This window comes from Asparagus officinalis, unplaced genomic scaffold, assembly GCF_001876935.1.
Source record: "Asparagus officinalis unplaced genomic scaffold, Aspof.V1 AsparagusV1_Un610, whole genome shotgun sequence".
In the NCBI taxonomy this organism is placed as follows: Eukaryota; Viridiplantae; Streptophyta; class Magnoliopsida; order Asparagales; family Asparagaceae; genus Asparagus; species Asparagus officinalis.
Window position 1 is genome coordinate 10,952 of NW_017972872.1, and position 20,430 is coordinate 31,381.

The 20,430-nt window shown below is 40.4% G+C and overlaps 1 long non-coding RNA gene across 13 annotated transcripts; it reads left to right on the forward strand.

Moving 5' to 3' along the window:
* Nucleotides 1–13,328: 13,328 nt before the first annotated feature.
* On the forward strand, nt 13,329–17,317 carry LOC109828001. Of its 13 annotated transcripts, XR_002243562.1 has the most exons (9): nt 13,329–13,620; nt 13,778–13,864; nt 14,234–14,296; nt 14,402–14,508; nt 14,653–14,844; nt 14,917–14,958; nt 15,036–15,117; nt 15,234–15,491; nt 17,057–17,317. It is a non-coding gene; the product is annotated as an uncharacterized LOC109828001 (long non-coding RNA). The 13 variants fall into 13 exon arrangements; XR_002243554.1 differs by having other exon boundaries at nt 14,223–14,296; nt 14,917–15,117; XR_002243560.1 differs by having other exon boundaries at nt 14,223–14,296; nt 14,407–14,508; nt 14,917–15,117.
* Nucleotides 17,318–20,430: the final 3,113 nt, after the last annotated feature.

The following is a 20,430-nucleotide window of genomic DNA, read 5'->3' on the forward strand; positions in this document are numbered from 1 at the left end:
TGAGGTGGCTCGGCCTTGGCCGAGCCACCCCGAGGTGGCTCGGCCACCGAGCCACCTCAGGGTGGCTCGGCCTTGGCCGAGCCACCTTGAGGTGGCTCGGCCACCGAGCCACCTCAAGGTGGCTCGGCTGAGGCCGAGCCACCTTGGGGTGGCTCGGCTTTGGCCGAGCCCCCGCGGGCGGTGTTTTCCGACTTTTTCGAGTCGTTTTCCGTTGTCTCGTTTGTCCGTGTTTCGGTTGATCTGAGACTCTGATTTGATGATCTGATTTGGCAGTAAGTTGGATTCCTGATTTGGCAGTAAATCCGCTTCTGAGTTCGAGTCCGAAATTGATCTTGATTCGATCGTGATTCGTCCGAGTTTCCCCTTGGTTGGATGGCTCGTTGATTCCTCAACTCATTAGCTTGATTCTGCACGCGGGTATGACATTATTCGTCTTCACTTCTCTAAGTGGAATTGCTTCAGCCCACTTTGAAAAGTAATCCGTGATTGCGAGAATGAATCGATCACCTTTGACTGAAGGGGGAAAAATAGGACCAACAATATCCATACCCCATGTCTCAAACATCCAAGACGTGGTTGACGTGTGTAACTGCTCTGGTGGTTGATGCATATAATTTGCATGTATTTGACAAGCATGACACTCTCGGGCGTGTTCGATTGCGTCACGAACCATTGTTAGCCAAAAATATCCCATTCTCCTGATGCGATCCTACAGTTTGGGACCAGGCTGATGCGCACCACATTCTCCTTCGTGTGCTTCCTTAAGAACTTCTTCTGCTTCTTTGTTCGAAAGGTATCAGAGTAACAAACCATCATACCCTCTACGGTATAATGTATGGGTCTCGGTGTTATAGAAGAATCTTGGTGCTCTTCGGCGTATTGATTCCCTTTCTTTTACATCCTCTGGCAAAATACCATACTGGACGTAGTCAATGGTGGGAAAACGCCAATCTCGGGACTCAAACCCAATTTGAGTTGAATTCACCTCCTCGGCGTTAATGTTTCCGTCATCTTCCTCTTCAATATCCATATCGTATATGGGTATGCAGAGTTGATGCGTTCTCACTGTGACTAACAGCTCAGTTTCGGGAGGCTGCGCAAGTGATACCGCTAGTGCTGTCAGTGCATCCGCATAAGCGTTCTGGAGACGAGGGATATATTCAATAAAGAATTCTTCAAAAGAATCTGCCATTTTGATGGCCTCCTGGTGGTACGGGATCAGGTCTTTGTTCCTGACTTCATACTCTCCACGGACTTGGTTGACTATAAATTGAGAATCCCCAAAAGCTTCGAGATATTCGACCCCTAGCTCTTTGGCGAAACTGAGTCCAATGAGAAGCGCGTTATACTCAGCTACGTTATTGGAACACGGACTAGTCAGTGAATACGCCCGAGGCATCACATGCTTTCCCGGGGAAATTAAGACAACTCCAACTCCGGAGGAGACTGTAGAACATCCGGGGGTTATTGCCCTATTAACTGCTCTCGAAGCACCATCGAAGTATAATTGCCATACTTGTTGGTGCGATGTAGTGTTAACCTCGTGGGTTTCATCCGGCAAGTCATCATATACTTCTGCCGTATCCGTTGTCGGGTTTGCCGCCAAAAGATCGCGAATCGCTTGTCCTTTGATCGACTTCTATTGTTTGAAGTGCAAATCATATTGGGACAAGAGAAGAGCCCATTTCGCTAACCGCCAATTCATAGAGGCCGGTTGCGTCATAAACACCCGTACTGGATTAACGTTGGAAATGACGTAAATCGTCTGTCCAACCAAGTAATGCCGCATCTTTTGCATTGCGAATACTAATGCGAGGCATTCTTTCTCGATCATCGGATACCGAGACTCGGCGCCTATCAAGGTCCGACTTAGGTAATAGATTGCCTGTTCGTGACCATTATTATCGTCTTGTGCTAGTAAAGCACTTATCGAGTGGTTCATCGCCTTGAGATAAATCAAGAACGGTCTACCTGATTTTGGTGCGACGAGAACAGGAGGATTCGTCAGATATGTTTTGATACCTTCGAATGCTTTTTGGCAGGCGTCGTCCCAAATAAATGACACCCCTTTCTTGTTTAGTTTAGAGAATGGTTGGCACGTCCTAGAAAGATTTGAGATGAACCGCCGGATGTAAGCTAAACGGCCTTGCAATCCTCTGAGCTCTCTTAGATTTCCAGGAGGTTGCAGTTCATGTATCGCCTTCACCTTATCAGGATCGATATGTATACCTTTACTGGTGATGACGAATCCAAGGAATTTTCCGCTGGACATTCCAAGGAAGGATTTGGTGGGGTTCATCTTCAATTGATGACTCCGCATGAGTTCGAACATCGTCTTCAAGTCCTTGATGTGATCTTCTTTGTTGCGGCTTTTTACAACCAAATCATCAACGTAGCACTCGACTGTTTTCCTGGCGCCTGCGTTCTTTAGACCGAAAGGCATCACTGTGTAGCAAAAGACACCGAGGGGCGTTCTGAACGCTGTATGCTTCTCATCATCTGGGTGCATCTTGATTTGGTTATATCCTGAAAACCCATCCATAAAAGACATTCTCTCAAATCCACATGTATTGTTGATAATGACATCTGTGATTGGGAGAGGAAAGTCGTCTTCTGGACATGCTTTGTTCAGGTCTCTAAAATCAATACAGATCCTGATTTTACCGTTCTTCTTCATGACGGGAACAATATTGGCTAGCCAGTCTGGATGTTGCTCTTCTCGGATAAATCCTGATTCGATCAACTTCTTAACCTCTGCCTAAATGGCTTCCATAATCTGCGGACGAAACCGTCTTTGCTGTTGTTTGATAGGTTTGGCATCCGGCTTGATATCGAGGCGGTGCATTGTCACATTGGGATCGAGCCCGGGCATATCTTCATAGTTCCACCCGAAGACGTCAATATATTCCCTGATGAGAGCAATTAATTCTTCCTTCTCATTTGGGGGAAGACTATCGCTGATGAATATAGACTTTGGGTTGGCTTCATCACCCATGTTAACTTGGACTATTTTATCTTCAGTGGGGGGTTCCCTCTGTTCGAACCTATCACCATACTGCATGTTCAGGTGATGAACCCACGAGTCTTCCCATGTTGGCATTTGATCGTCGTCTTCTATTGAGGACGGATCAGCTGTAGCCATGTTCGCCATTAGGGCTTTGAAAACTTCCCCCAGACTCGTATCAGAATCCCATTCTGAGGCATCTGACGAATTGCTTAGATGATTGGTCATTAATTAACCAGCAGCATTCATCTTCTGAAGAAGATTCATACCCTAACCCTCGTCCGTATTTATAATAATCATCGGGTTTTCCTTTTGGTACATATGCCGCTTTGGCGGGAGTACGAGGACCTCGATCGAAGTATAGACCTTCTCCGAGTGTGAAATCATATCCCTGCTTTTCCATGAGCTTGCGCGCTTCCGGACTATACTTAGATAAATACCGACCAGGTTTGTCATCATCTTCATCTTCACTTAAGAAATGATCTGGTAATGGAGAGATTTTTCCTTTACCGTAAATCACTTCCTTTGCGCCTCTTATTTTGTTCGGGATGACCATGGTTGTTCCGAAAGAATGCTGGAGGCGTTCCTTCGTTACATAGGACGATCGAAGCGGCATATACAAATCAGGATTATCATACAATTCTTTTATCACATCATCAAGAGACAGTGAGTACTCTAAATCGTTGTTTATTTCATTATTGGCAAGTTGCCAGTTACAACTGCCTTCCGACGATTGTTCATCGTCAAGGTTGATTACAAAGGGTACAATGTTATTTAGAACATAACCTCCATTGTAATCAAATCCGGCTTCGATATCAGCTTCTTCTCCGCTGTCTATGCCATGGGCCGATGATTCAGTATCGGATTCGTTACCATAAAGGAGAGAATTAGTGAAATAATTCTCATACCCTTTGAATGGTTGCTTATCCGCGACCACCGTCCTAACTTTATTATCAGTGTCGACATATTTTAAACACTGATGAAGAGTGGAGGGTATTATAACGTTACTATGGATCCAAGGCCGACCCAATAGTAAGTTATATGAAGTTTCGGCATCAATCACATAACATGTGACTTCCGACTTCAAATCACCCATTTGACACTTTATCCGGATTTTACCTAAAGGTCTTGACCCGCTGGTATTGAATCCGTAGATAACAGTGTCTGTGGATGCCAACTTGCTAACTGGGATGCCGAGGAAATGCATCAAGCGAAGCGGCATAATACTCACAGCAGAACCCGGATCCACTTGTATTCGGTTGACTTTGCTGGACCCAATGTACCCGATGAAATATAGCGGTCGATCGTGGTTCGAATTCTTCGTCTGCATATCCTCTTTGGTGAAAGTAATGCAGGGAAGGTTCTTAGTCGCTATATTGCAGTGTTTACTTAGCTGTTCCGGTTCTTCAGGCACCGGCTTGACTTGAGTCAGAAACTCCTCTGAATTGGCCAAAGCTTCTTGCAAGGCCTCCCTAGTTTCCTTGGACAACCGTAGCAACTCATACAATGTTATCCGTGCTGGAATGTTGGCTAGTTGATCCATTATATCAAAGACTTGCGGAGTCTTCGAGCTTTTCGGTTTGTCTCTTCCAATCGGGCGACTGAAATGAGACTGCTTCGGATTCTGAACCTCTTGGGGATTCTTCTCTTTCGGTTTATTCACCGGCTGTCTTCGAGCCTCTTTGCCCGGTGTAGGACTCGTAATCACCCCTATCTCCGTGAGAGTTTTGGCTGGTCCCCGTTTATTCACCCCCTGCTCATTAGGTGGCGGATAATTATAGTGATACTCATTTCCGCTTCTAGTGACGAAGACTTCTTGTTCTTCTTCGGAGAGCGGGAAAGTAGGAGCTTCATCGCCATCCTCCTCGAAGATTGCGGACGTAGCATTGCAGGACTTGCCTTTACCCTTTCTTCTCGAGGAAGTCACCCATTGTTCGTCTTCACTGAGATCGGGATGAACCCAGAGGATTTCACCGTTTGGGGCTGTGTGTGGCACAAGTCCTTTTTGGCGCTGTCCATGTGGGTCATCGTTCACTGTCTTCATTCCTACTTTGGTGATGCGCTATGGTTTGAACCACGTTGTGGGCACCGATCCAAAGCTGATTGACACCGCATTTGCTCCAACATTCTTGGACGTCTTCGGGGTTATGACGCCTACATCAATTAGCACCTGGATCTTGTCCTTGAGGTGGTAGCACGACTTGGTAGGGTGATGGACTGCTCTATGGTATACGCAATACTTCGGATCCGTCACTTTGCCAGCTCCCTCTTGATCCACAATCGCCGGCAGCTAGATTTTGTTATTCTCCAACAGGTACTTAAAGATGCCGGGAACTTCGTCATCTTTGAAGGAGTACACCTTAGGAAATATTGGCTCCAAAGATTTCTGCTTCTGAGGCCGTGGTTGCCATTGCCCCCGAGATTGTTGTGATGTTTGTTGCTGCGGCTGTTGCTGAGGTTGCAATTGGAAAGTTTGATTAGCATCAACTGCATTAGCATATACCTTACCTTTCCCCCGTGGGACGAAATTCTGCTGTGGAGCATTCGTCGCCTGTTGGCCTCTTTCCGCCTTCTTCCTTCAGAGGAACCGCTCGGCTTGCTCTCCTCGGACCTTCAAATCCTTCCATGTCTTGAACGGTGCTGTCCCCATTGCTTCCAACACGTCCAATGCGAGGTTGTTGTGGCAAGTCTGGAGGATAAACTCCTCAGTGATCGAGTCCCGACAGTTCATCGCCTTATTCCGGAACCTCTTGACGAAGGTGTCAACCAGTTCCCCGTCTTTCTGTTTCTCATCAAGCAACGACCTGATGGATATCTCTGTGTCGTCGTCGAAGAAATTGGCGAGGAATTTAGTTTCCATGTCGTCCCAGCTATTCATGCTTCCTGGCTTGAGGCGACGATACCAATCAAAGGCGGCTCCACGAAGAGTGCCAACGAAGGACTGTACCATCAGAGGCTCATTACCAGAGATAACCCCCAGGTGCGATTTGAAGTAAATCAAATGCTGAGTAGGTGAACCCATCCCATTAAACGGCGTGAAGTTAATTAGATTGAACTTCGCCGGATATGGGATCGATTCCCATTCTCTTGGGTATGGACAAGGAATGCCTGTTTTCTTCATCTCTTGAGCGGAAATCAATGTATTGATTTTGCTCTCGAGGTTTTTGATCTTCAAGTTTTCACCTGTGTTTTCGCCAGCATTCTCATTACCACCCCCTGCATTGACGGAGGGATTATTGGCATTATGAGTTTCATTTGCATTTGTGTCCTCATCTTCCAGATTAACCTGGTTACGACGACTTGGCTCACCTTACTGGTTCGTCAATGCTTGGATTTGTTGGTCATGCATTTCTCTCATGTTCTGCATGGCCATCTGCATTTCGAACCTGAAGGCCTCCTATTGTTTAGCCATGGCCTCTTCAAGCATCTTGGCCACTTGTTCCGCACTTATCATAAGTGCCTCACAGGGTTGTCCCTCGCTGGACACCGTATTATCTGATGCAACCGCGGAGCCGACATCAGATTCTTCATCTTCTGAAGGTAGTCTTGTCCGAACCCTACCATAGGTTGTTCGCTTGATGGTTCCGGACTGCAGACGGGTTATAGGCCGGGATGCTTTCAGAATCGACTCGAGATTATCCCGTGCCGATGTCCCCTTGCTGGTCATATTGGTGGTGACCCTCGGAAATTCTCCATCTTCAACCACCGTTCTTCTTCGTCGGAAACGCCTAGGCCTTGTTTTTGGCGTTTCGGTCCTGAGTCTTTCGAAAACCGAAACTCTTTTGGGGACCGTCTTGATGCAATTGCACTTAGACAATACCGCCCGAATGAGTTTGGAACAGGCGCATTGAGTTTCCTGTTCTCGGGGACTCCTTTTCCTGGTTTTGGTCGTACCCCCAGCACGATAGTACAACTCGTCTGCTTGAAGATCGGAGTAACCTATCGTGTGTTGGCACTACTTCTCAGGTATAACGTTATCGTCATCAGACGATAAAATTTCCTTCTGAGGACGAACTGCCTTCTTTGGGCTTTCAAAAGTCACGCACCTTGAAACATGCCTTTGCGGGCGCGAGTTCTCAACGGACTCCTGGACTTCGATGTGCAAATTAGTGCGCGCAGCTGCCTTGAACTCCTTGTCATGTTGGGGGTGACGGCGACCCCCAGCGTGTTGAGTCGTTTGGGGCTTCTTCATCGGGCCCAAACATTCTTGGATTGGAGTTTTGCCTCTCTCGTCGGGAATTGGACCGAGGTGCTCTAAAACTGACTTCTTCCTTTGGGATGATTCTGCATGATCTCCCGGAGAAGCTATTAGAATTACCGGCGACTCTGGTCGGCTCACCGGAGGTTGCACCTGTTTCGAAGGCTGCAACGATTTTGTCTTAGCCTGAATCGCCGCTTCAGACTTCGGCTTCCATACTTGGCTGGTTGGTGGCGGCTTCTTGGCCACGTCCTTCTACAGTCTTCTACGGGCTTCTTGGACTTGAGCCCGTACCTACGCTGATAGTGCGCGGTGCTTGCGAATGTGCTCCTCAATTGTCGAACGGTTCCGTTTGACACGGACCCATTCGTTCATTGGCGGCTTGGAGGAGTCGCCATTCATCGGTGGTTGAGGCTGTTTGCCTCTCCTGCTCTTCAGATCCACGTTGTAGCGGATTCCGTCCGTAGACTCCATCGCTTTGGCGAGTTGACGTGCCAGGCGTTGACGTCGCCTCTGGCGGGCTCTCTTCGAGAGAGTCACAACGCCCTCAACGGTGGAGGCATCGGCGGGAGTAGGGTTGACCTGGTTGGAGGTCGGCGGAACTTCACCCAACGCAACTTTGGCGTCAGCTGGGGTGAGAGCTTCGTTGGCGTTCTGAACTTCTTCAAACCAACGAACTTTTCTCCTGGAGGAGAACTTCTTGGACTTGCGGGGGGAGGTGGATCCGGACGAGGATGAAAGATACTCCTCGAACTTGGCCTGGTCGAATTCATACTCGACCTCCGGGAAAAATTGCTTTCTTCATTGAATTCATTGTTCTCTCGAGTAATTGTTTTTCGATTACAAAAGATCCGGTCTTTTTATAAGATCCGGTTACAACAAAATCAAAGAAAAAAGAAAAAAGAAAATTACAACTCTTTCCTTATTAGTCGAACAAATCACGAGATCCTGTTTTGCGGTCACTCGCTTCTGTGGGTTCTTCGCCTGCGCCGGGGTTAATCCATGGACTACCGCGCGATCTAGATCTGGTCGGATCTACGCAGTATGACGGGTGTTATTTCACAAAGGAAATAACAGACGAGGGTACTATTTCGCCAAGGAAATAATAGCCTTTAGTTCTCGGGATCAATGGCCAAGCTTTGATCCGGAGGGAAACTGCGTAGATCTCAGATCTGATCTCTCTCGAACTCCTGCCTTATTTGGCGTGGATGATCGCCAAGAACCAGATCTGATATCTCCAAGTCCTCAAAGTTCCAAAGCTTCAATCTTTTTAAGTTTTGAGCCTTCAATCCAGCAGAGCTTCGCCGTCCAAAATTCCAACCTTTTACAAATGAACCAACCTCTCCTATTTATAGGCACTCAGATCTGTGCCTTGGCACAGATCTGGGTCGGCCACAGGTGGCCGGCCACCTATGGGTGGCTCGGCCCCCGGGTGTGGCGCCGTTGTGTCCGTTGTCCGGTTCCGCGCTTCGTTGTTGATCTGGACTTTGGTTTGGCAGTCCGAATCCCAATATGGCAGTAAATCCGCCTCGGTGTTTGAGTTCAAATCCGTTCTATGGTTGGATGACTCGTTGACTCACCGAACCGTTAGCTTGATTCCGCGTGCGAGTGGATGTATTCTATTGTTTGCGTACGGTTCGTTAGCCTCGTCGCCTCGTTAATCCGCTTCGTTGCGTGTCACTTGGCTTCGGTGTTGTGGACTGACGCTCGTGTTTAGATACGTCACCCGATGGTTTGTCGGTTTGTGCCGAGCTGTGCTAAGGGACCTATAAATAGTTTTATATGCCTACATCTTTCTTCTTCAAGAGTTCTAAAATTCATCCTCCTCTTAAACCCTTAAACCTTCCTTCTTCAAAGCTCTTATCTTCTTCCTTCTAAGCTTTCATCTTCTCCAAGGCTTCAAGCAAGACAAGTTGGGTTTGGAGGATCTTGGGCTTCATCATCAACAAGGCTTCCTCTTCAACACTTCCCCAAGCTTTGTTAAGAACCCCTCTCCCTCATGGCTTTAATTTGATTCCCTTCTTTTGAACTCTTTAAAATCCAAAACCCTAGTTTGTTGATTTGGGGAAAAATCAAAACTTGATTTTTTTTGTTGAGAGGTGGCTGAAATTTTGAACTTGTATTCCCTCACCTTTGATTTTACTACTTTCTTAATTTCATGCATATATATATGGCCAAAATTTGGATGTGAATTGTGTGCAAAATTTAGGGAAATTTGAGGGGGTTTTTGGCCGAAATTTGAGGGGTATTTTTGTGCAAATTTGAACCGAAATTTGAGGGGGGTATTTGTTTAAGAATAGGACTAAAATTTGAGGGCTTTTGTGTAAAAATAGGATTGAAATTTGAGAGGACTTTTGTGTAAAAATTGGGTAGAAATTTTGGGGGCTTTTGTGTAAAAATGCGGGTGAAATGTTGGGGGCTTTTGTGTAAAAATGGGGCTCAAATTTTGGGGGCTTTTGTGTAAAAATGGGGCTGAAATTTTGGGGGTTTATGTGTAAAAATAGGGCTGAAATTTTTGAATGTTTCCCCCCTTGTATATATGAATTTTTGTCATAGGAATTTCTTGTGTCGAACCCATATATGCACGATTCTGAAACTCAAATTAATATCCATGTTTCTAATTTCGGACGATTCCGTGAGCTTGTGAATCAACATGTTGAGGTGGTCGAGACCCTGTATTTGACTTTGCGACCTTCAACTCGATTCTCCCTTCTTTCACCTTGAATGAGATATATATTACGTAGGTTTAATTGGATTTTTTAACTAAAAAATCCTAAATTTTAGAATTTTAGTTAAATATCACAATTTCCCTTTTGATTATTGGATTGTTGGTTCGCCAATCTCGACATATCTGAACCACTGATTTCTCTTACAGATTAGCTATGTCGACGAAGAGATCACGTACCGCGAGAGGTCGTTCTGCTACCCAATCACCTGAGCCCGAACCTTTCAGTTGCACCGTTATAACGTCGTCATTTCTCTTATTTACGAATTCAATATTAATATATCTTACTGCATATTGTATCTTGTTAGACCCTAGAGTGGGGGTGATTAGGGTCTTATGCTAATCTAATCCGATTTTATGCTAATTAAAATTAATTAATAAGTTATCCTATCAAAAATGAAATACCACAAGATATATGAGCTAGGATAAGCAATGTAAACAATGAGACATATCCTATATGATGAATATATATATATGCAAGGATATATAAACTAACACAAGATGATATATCCTACCAAAGAGATATACAATATAATAAATGTATATGCAAGGACATAAAACTAATACAAGGGATAAACAATATGAACTAAATAGTGGATCATATAAATAATGATCTATGGACAATGGCGATATAAGATATGAACATAAATATAAATGAACGCCAAAGCACACTCAAACACACTATATGATCACGGAGTTCGGACCTTCCGTCCTACGTCTCCACTCCCCACTCCCGGGGAGAAATCCACTATCACAACCGAGTTTTCTACGTTCACCCGAATAACGTTTACACCTCACAGTATCGGTTTTCAACGCTCACCGAACAACGTTCACTCATCACACTCGATTTTCTAGTTCACCGAAAAATTCACAACACACTCGGTTTTCTAGCTCACCGAAAACCTTACACCACTCACAATGTAACAAATATAATTTTGTTCTCTACAATAGATGAGAACTCAATTAAGCACAAACTCAATGTTACAATCTCTCACAATCCTAATATACTATGTATGCAAATACAATAAGCTCAAGTGGGTGTGTGTAACAATGAGATAATATAATCAAATCTAAACTCAATATAAAAACTAGCTTTAAAGAATGATAATCAAATAACTAAGCAAATGTAAAGCTAGATAGAGTTTAGAAAACTTCTCCAATAGATGACAAGATGGAGAGATGGAGATTGGAGCCCAAACAAGAAGATGATCTCCTCCACTTGTGAAAACAATCTTCAAACCAAACAAACACTAAAACACACTTAAACCCTTGTTTAAAACTCTTTAAACTTGTTTAAAACATTTCTTGAGTACCCTTAGAAGTATGAGGGCATGGAGTATATATAGGCTCATGAAACAAGCCCAAAAACCCAAGAAAACCAAGCAAAAAGACAAAAAAACGGATATATCAAAATCTGGAAAATATAGCCGTTATGCTATAGTAACCACGTCCAGAGAGTTTGGCGATCGACCGTACCGGTCGACCGCGGGTACTGTAGCACTGCGTTTCAGTTTTGTAAAATCAATTAAAAATAGTAAAACAGCTCCAAAAAATATAAAATTTTGTGGGAAGGTTATAGACCTGTAGAATAACATTTTAGAGAAAGAATGTCTGAAAAAGAATTTCCCAGGTGAGAGAAATAAATATTTGAACACAGATTTACAGTTTCTGAAAAACTGCTGACATACACGATTTTGTAAAATCAATTGGGCACAGTAAATCAACTCCAAAAATAGTAAAATTTCGAGGGAAATTTATAAACATGTAGATAAACATGTCAAAGAAAGAATTTCTTGAATACCACTTCCCATTTATGAAAACTCATCTGTTTTGTAAAACATGCACGAACATGTGCACTAACAAAAACATGATTTTGTAAATTCCATTAAACATAACAAATCAATTCTAAACTTGATGAAACTTTACAAAATATTTATAAACATGAAAACAAACATGTTACAAAAATAAAATTTTCATTTTCATTTCTCAATTGTGAAAACTCATTATTTTGTAAAAACATGCATGAATATGAATTTGTTAAGAACATGTTTTTGACAAAAAGAGTTTAAACGCATATTGAAACTTTATGAAATGTCTTCATAAACATTATAACACATGAATATAAAGTAAACATGGTCAATAAAACAATATCACAAAGTTTTCTCAAAATAGCTCATTTTGTGAGAAAATCCAATATTGTGTGTGTATATGATATTGAGCTTAGAGTATTAAACACACATAATATTCCGCTAACCTCCATTGGATATGATCGTTGAAGCTCTATTCCATCCATCCTCCAACTCGTTGTTTGTCTATAATAAATAATAAAACACAAATACTAGACAAACGACATTAGTGGTAAATTGTTTGTTAAACATCATCAAAACAAGAAGGCCAACAATCTCCTCTTTTTTGATGATGACAAACAATTTACAAAAAGAAATATATGCATGAAGGAAATGAATGTATAATTTATAATTCACATGCATATAAACAAGAAAGAATATACTCACAATATTTCTCCCCCTTTGACAACATCAAAAAGGGGAGAAAATGATGAAGAGAGCAAAAGCTCCCCCTATCAATAAGCATAGTTGAGTATAAAAACAAACATAGAATAGGGAATAGCTCCCCCTATCAAAATGCCATATAAAATATATGCAATAAATAGATCATGGCAAACATGTGAGCAAGCATTCATGAATATGCTAAATATCACTCACATACAAAAAGATAACGAGAACACATAAATATCTCAATATGAAAATAGTGTCTCATTAACAAAAACATAAAGATCAAAAATAGATTTATGAAATCAAAAGAAAAGGAACATGAAAATTATGTAAAAGGTTTTCAAATGAAAACAAACCAACCAATGAAATCATAAATCACAAGTAAATCATGTAAGAACATAAAACCAAATCATCATTGATTTTAAAAAATCAAGAGAGGCAACCATATCTAGCTCTTGAGCTAGTATCAATAAATAAGAAATGTGTATGCTTGGTACTAAGTACAAGTTTTTGTGTTTGGTAGTGAGGTGACATACTCCCCTCCACTCATTGAAATTGGGGACCACATTCACATGGGTTGAGGAGTGGTTGAGAATTGGAATGAGTGGATGGGACACTACCAAAAAATGGGTCTATGGGGACGGTTCGTGGGGCGCGGTTTAAAACCGTTCCCTTTGCTTCCTAAGGGGACGATTTTGTGACGGTTCTAACCTTTACGAAAAAAATTTAAGACAACGCTTTAAACTAAAACGTTGGGCTTGACTTAGGCTCAGACAAAAGTTTTATAATAAGCTAAGGGGACGGTTTAATTTTGTGTTAAGGGGACAGCTTTATTTTGGGCTTTTTATGTTAGCGCCCAAACTTAAAAAAAAAACAATTTTAATTTTGTTTCCTATGACCGTACCTCTCATCTTTCACCCGATCAAAATCCCATCGAAGAAACCTAGGGCTTTTTCTCGTTTCCCACTTCCGCTGCCTCCTCTCCTCGACGGAGCAAAACCGCAGCCTCCTCTCCTCGGCTCCCCACTTCTGCCGCCTCTCCTTCTCGCCGACCTTTTCGCCGTCGTTTCCCTCCCCTCGTCGGTTCCTCACTTTCGCCGCCTCTCCTTCACTTTCCCTCGTCCGTCAGCCCTTTGTTCGTCGACTTCAAGGCCATCCCTCTCTAGCATCCAGTGATTGGGTACTTATCTCTCTCCTTTTCAATCATCAAACTCTAGGGTTTCAAATTTTCCTTTTTTATCTATTTAACAAAATTGAAATTTAATTTTATAAATTAAGGCTTTGTTGTCTTGGTTGATATTTGATTTTAAGCATGTATATTTCAATCCTTCTTGCAGCTTCTTCAGTTGCAGAAACAGTTCAAATTGATTGGTGCGGGTGCTTCGGTTCTCAATCTTGGATGCGCTCCCGGTGCTTGGCTTCAGGTATTCACTTATTTATTTATTTATTTATTTAATGAGAGAAATTGCTCAACTGTGCTATATTGGATTTAATTTCAAGGTGCAGCTAAAAGAAATATCACTAAAGTTGCTTCCTTTGGTTAAGAATTCTGGAAATAGTACCGAAAAGATCATTTCTTGTCTAACATTCCAGCCACTAAACCTAGATATTTGCTAATCTATCCTTCCGTTCTATGTAGATTTGTGGGGGTAAATTTTCAAATATGGTTGGTTTCGGGTTATATAGGTAAAAACCCCTAAAAGATATTTAAAACTGAAACCTTTGCTAAATTGGTTTTACTTGCTTCTGTTAAAATGAGGTCCAGTTAATTTTCTTCCGTAGTGCATGTTTAGGTGGCTTGTCAGAGTTTAGGGCCACCGAAGAAGGGTGGGGCTGTTATCGGTGTTGATATAAAGGTTGGTGACATTGGTAATATAAAGGAAGGGATTAAGAGGAAAGGGATTTGGTTTATGTTTGTGATTTTGGGTTTTCTTTCTACTGATATGCTATGTTGGTTGCAGAGCAGAATGTTAAGGTTCCATCCCATCACTGTGACTCTAGAGTACGAACAGTTTGTGCTGATGTTATGGAGCTAATGAAGAGCCAGGCTAGAAAACTGTCTCCTCAGGTTTGTTTGTTTTCACTTATATATGACATTGATTTTTAGATTATAGCGCCTCTAGAGTACGTTTCAGTTTTGTTTGCCTATCAGTTGATGCAAGTAACTGTGAAAATCTTGGTTTTGTTTGTGTATAACATGTGCTTGCTACAGGTGTGATGGTTCAATCCAAGCACCCAGCCAACCAGCATGGTCATTAACTTCTCTGAGTAGCCAACCTTTTTGCACAATGTCATCAAGTTGAAAACAATACTCTCACTGATGGTAGAAAAGATGGGGGTGGGTGGGGATCTCTTATAGTTGTCAATTTATTTATACAGATAATATACTTTCCTCTTCATTCAGGTAACTAACTATTGCTTCATATAACTTGGAATTGTTTTATGGTGCATGACTACTGTTCCTTAACCTTTCTAGTCTGTCATGCAATTTGTTCATATAACTTGGAACTGTTTTATGGTATGTGCTTATAATTCTTGTCCTTTTTAATTGATATAATCTATTTTTGGGTAATTTGATATTGTCTGCTTTTGTAGATGAGAATGGAAATGAACACATGGGGGTGGTTGCATCAATGTGGCCAATATATGGTCTTTGCCATTAAACAAGAGAATTGAGGTAGAATTTAACAACTTGATACGATTAATTAATAGCCCGGGCGCCTTATTATCATGATATAGTTCTGGTGTTGCTGCAAAACATAATCTTTGTCCGCTCGGATTTAATGATTGGAGGCTTGTGCCTAAAAGATTGAGAGCAGAAGCTGTTGGAATAGTTTGAGTATCAATCTATAACTTTCTATCTCAGAGCAAATTTCTGCTTCCAAATGGGAGGGAAATTAATGGACTAATACTTTCAATGATCGGAAAAGCATTGAATAATCAGCAAAGGATTGGAATCATGAGAAGAAGCATTAGAACTGAACCCTCTTGATGTTGCTCGCAAATATTGGATACAATTTGTTGAACACTCATTTTCTAAAGAATTTTAAGGTACCTTTCCTTTTAAATTTAATTCAATGCACTTCAATTTGTCTCAATTTATTAGTTTTAATAGTTTGTGTCATTGGTAGCCTGAGAAGCGTATAGTAGATTACAAGTTTGAGATCCACTGAATAATTGTTAGTATTCTTTTAATACAGAAGTCATGCTAAGATTTTCCTCAACCCTCACCACCTTGAACACAGTTTTTTTGTAGTTAGTGGTTTTTGCTAACGTCAAATTTCCAGAAATTAACAGGTGAATATGCACGATTAACAGAGTATTTGTTTTATGAATGTGACCAAAAAATATGTGAAATTATATGAGTCTATATACTATTGAAGTAATTAAAAATGTTGTAATTAATTAGATTTTGGGGACATATCAGAAGAGGTAGCAGCATCATCAACACAAGCTTATACTATCTGCAACTGCTTGACAAAATTAGAAAGAACTGAAAGAAAACATGAAAAAGGAACTAAAAAACCAATATGTATTTTTTTGTGCCAGTCATCATGGGTTGTGCTTGCTCTCACTGTTGATAATCACCGAGTTGTTGTTTCTTTGATGGAAGGCTCCTTAACCACATAGGGTTTTGCACAGAAAAAGGACCAAAGTCAAATTTTGGAAAAATGGAGTAGCAGTTTAAGTTTTAGATAGTTATAGCAATGGTTTTTTAGGCTTGAACCTGTGTACAGAAGTTATCGGATTTGGACTTAATTTCTGAACCTTGTCATTTGTCATAATTGCTCTAGAATTTTATTTAATTCGACTATAAGCTATGTTCTAAGTATCATGATGATTGCTGGCGGTATAAAAACTTGCAGGTCACATAAATATTTAGTGGATGCTGCTAAACATGGTGTGTTCAAAACCAGAAAGAAAAACAATTTCATTTGTCTGTGTGGTTTGTTATGAAGCCCAGGTCCTAAACCTATTGTCTTAAGGTTATAGAGTTGGGTTTGAGATAAGAATTGTATTTTAAGTTTTGAAATGATAGTTGATAGTGTAACTTGGCAAAAGTGGACAAGTAAAATATAAAAGTTTAGAAAAAGTGAGTGCCTAAAGCATCAGAGTTTGGTAACTGAAACGAAAAAGTAAGAAGGATATAAGACCTAGCAGAAAAGAAAGCACATAGAGGGCACTAAGTAGGAGAATGAGCTTATCATGTATGATAAAATGTTTTCTAAGTTGATGAACGCATTTGCTACTATACTCTCAATACTGATGCAATATTATGTTTTCACTCATCTTCATGTCAACTATTTATTTAAAACTGAGACTTAATATTCTCCCTATATCATTTCTTCATACACGCAAAACACTTATAACTGTTATGTTTTAGGTTGTGTGATGTGGTCCACATGTAGAGCCAGATTTGTCTTAAACAATTAGGAATTATGACGGACCTTTATCCTTCTACCATTCGTGTCTCTTCTATTCTACTTGTGCTTACTCTTAATTTCATTATATACCTAAATATGATCATCATGCAATTAGTTATGACTCTAAAGAGAGACATACAGTCCATTTCATTCTACTTGTGCTTACTCATCTTTTTATCTTGATGTATGCAGGAAAACATTTGGAGATCCATGCTTGTCGCTTTTTGGGGGATTTATTTGTTATGAAGATTAGAACTTAATCGTCTCAATAGAGACATTTTGACCTTTTGATTAAGTAGTAGCTCTTTGTTTTAATCATGGAGGATTTGTGATATGTGCTTACTTTGGTTAGTTTGTGTGTAAAACTTGTATAGAATTATCTCAATCCTATTGCTATAATATTGTTCTTCGTTGTAATAAATTGTTCATTATATTAAGGCTAAAGTTTGGTTAGTTTGTGTGTAAAACTTGGACTATTATTTCTTTGTATGTGAGGGACTGATGTGTGATATCTGGGTGATTTGTTTTGATCGGTAAAAAATGAAAACCATCCCCTTTGGTATAAAAATCGTCCCCATAGATCACAAACAAAACCGTTCCCATAGACAATATAACCGTCCTCTTAAGTCAAGCTCGAAACCGTCCCCCTTGGTATAAAAATCGTCCCCATAGAAACCGTTCCCCTTGCTATAAAACTGTTCCCATTGCTTAGAACCTAAAAACCGTTCCCCTTGCTATCAAACTGTTCCCGTTGCTTAGAACCTAAAAACCGTTCCCCTTGATATACAACCGTTCCACTTGCTCTAAACTAAGAACCGACCCCTTAGCACAACCGTTCCCTTATGGTATCAAGGATGATAGTTTACAAACCGTTGCACTAGAAGCATAAACCGTCACATTAGACCTAAGAGTACGGCTGTAAACGAGACGGATGTTGAACCGTCCCCATAGGCCTAGTGTGACGGTTTCCATGCCTAGTGTGACGGTTCACAACCGTCCCCATAGGCCTCAAATGTGGTAGTGAGATTTTAAGACATAATTTTCAAAACCAAGAAAAGAAAAAATAAGAACACTAAAATTCTTGGTTTAAAAATTAAATTTGTTTTGGTACCCAAGAACTCTTGGTACCAAAAGATTTAGGGACATGACGCATATCATTTAAACTCAAAGCCCTAGGGTTATGAACCTCTTGGGCATATGTGGTGCACGGGATCGGTCATAGTAATAATCACTCAAATGACCCTTCCGATTGCAATATGTACAATGAAAAGGAAGCATTTGCTTATGTTGACCATTAAAAGGTGCACGTGGAACATTTGCGTTCCTTAACAAGATTCAAATCATCATTATGCACAACATTATTGATAATAGAAGTAGAGCATGTATGGTTATCAAAATCATTTCTAATAGCTACTACTTCTAGCATGACATTATCTTTTTCATGAGTTAACTTAGCAAAGTTTGAAAGCAAAGAATCATGATCCAATTTTAATTTTTCATTGTTTTCTTTAAGGATCATATTTTCATTAGAAATAGTATCAAACTTAGATGCTAACAACTCATGATCGGATTTCAAATCCTCATGCTTGCTTTTTAAATCAATAAAATTTTTATGCAATAAGTTATAGGCATGCAATAATTTTTCACTAGCACAAGCAAGTTCATCACAAGATAAATCATTAGTGGTTTCAAACTCGCAAACCTCACTAGGGCTATCTCCTAGTGGCCGTGTGCATGATGCTCCATATGAACTTGAAGTCGGATCCTCCAAAGCTTGTTAGATCGCCTCAAAGTCCCCTTGATGTGCTTCTATAAATTTCCAAAGTTTGTAAGCACTATCAAAATGAACAAACTTGTTAGACATAGATGAATTAAAAGCATTTAGCAAATATTCTATCAAAATATTGTTCATTGTAAACATACGATGATCATTCTTATTCCACTTGGATTTCTCCAAAGTGGGCACAATATAAACATTATCTATAATTTCCCATAAATCAAAGTGTTTAGATCGAACAAAAAGTTTAAATCTAACACACCATTGGGCATAGGGGAAATTATCTAATCTAGGAGCAATATTGATGGCATAACCTAAACCATGCATATTCATAATATAAAAGGCAAGAAAGATACAAATAAAGCTCAAAACAAGATTAGCACAACAAGATAACTTAGATCTTTAACTCAAGGCGATTAGACCTTAAATCAAAGAGCACCAAGCTCTAATACCAATTGTTAGACCCTAGAGGGGGGGGGGGGGAAGAGCACCAAGCTCTGATACCAATTGTTAGGGGGGGGGGGGGGGGGTGATTAGGGTCTTATGCTAATCTAATCCGAATATATGCCAATTAAAATTAATTAATAAGTTATCCTAGCAAAAATGAAATACCACAAGATATATGAGCTAGGATAAGCAATGTAAACAATGAGACAGATCCTATATGATGAATATATATATATATGCAAGGATATATAAACTAACACAAGATGATATATCCTACCAATGAGATATACAATATAATATATGTATATGCAAGGATATAAAACTAACACAAGGGGTAAACAATATGAACTGGGTTTTCTACGCTCACCCGAATAACGTTTACACCTCACATTGTCGGTTTTCAACGCTCACCGAACAACGTTCACTCCTCACACTCGGTTTTTTAGTTCACCGAAAACTTCACAACACACTCGGTTTTCTAGCTCACCGAAAACCTTACACCACTCACAATGTAACAAATATAAATTTGTTCTCTACAATAGATGAGAACTCAATTAAGCATAAACTCAATGTTATAATCTCTCACAATCCTAATATACTATGTATGCAAATACAATAAGCTCAAGTGGGTGTGTGTAACAATGAGATAATATAATCAAATCTAAACTCAATATAAAAACTAGCTTTAAAGAATGATAATCAAATAACTAAGCAAATGTAAAGCTAGATATATATAAATGTAAAGCTAGATTGAGTTTAGAAACACTTCTCTAAAGATGACAAGAGAGAGAGAGGGAGAAGAGTTGAATGCCCAAACACCAAAGAATGATCTCCTCAAGCTCTTGTGAAAGTTTCTTCATAAACAAACTCTTGAAACAAACTTAAAAACCCTTCAACAAACTTGTAAAACTCTTTTTAAAACTCTCTTAAACATCCATGAGAAACAATGAAAGTTGAGGGCTTTTTATAGCCTCTTAAATCAGCCACAAACCCCCAAAAACCGAAAATATTTAAAACTAGCCGTTACTAGCCGTTATAGGCTGAAATGACCAAAATACCCCAAAATCCAGGGGTACTGTAGCACTGCGTTTTAGTTTTGTAAAATCAATTAAAAATAGTAAAACAGCTCTAAAAAATATGAAATTTTGTGGGAAGGTTATAGACATGTAGAATAACATGTTTGATAAAGAATTTCGGAAAAATCATTTCCCAATTGATAGAAATAAATATTTGAACACAGATTTACAGTTTCTAAAAAACTGCTGACATACACAATTTTGTAAAATCAATTGGGCACAGTAAATCAACTCCAAAAATAGTAAATCAACTCCAAAAATAGTAA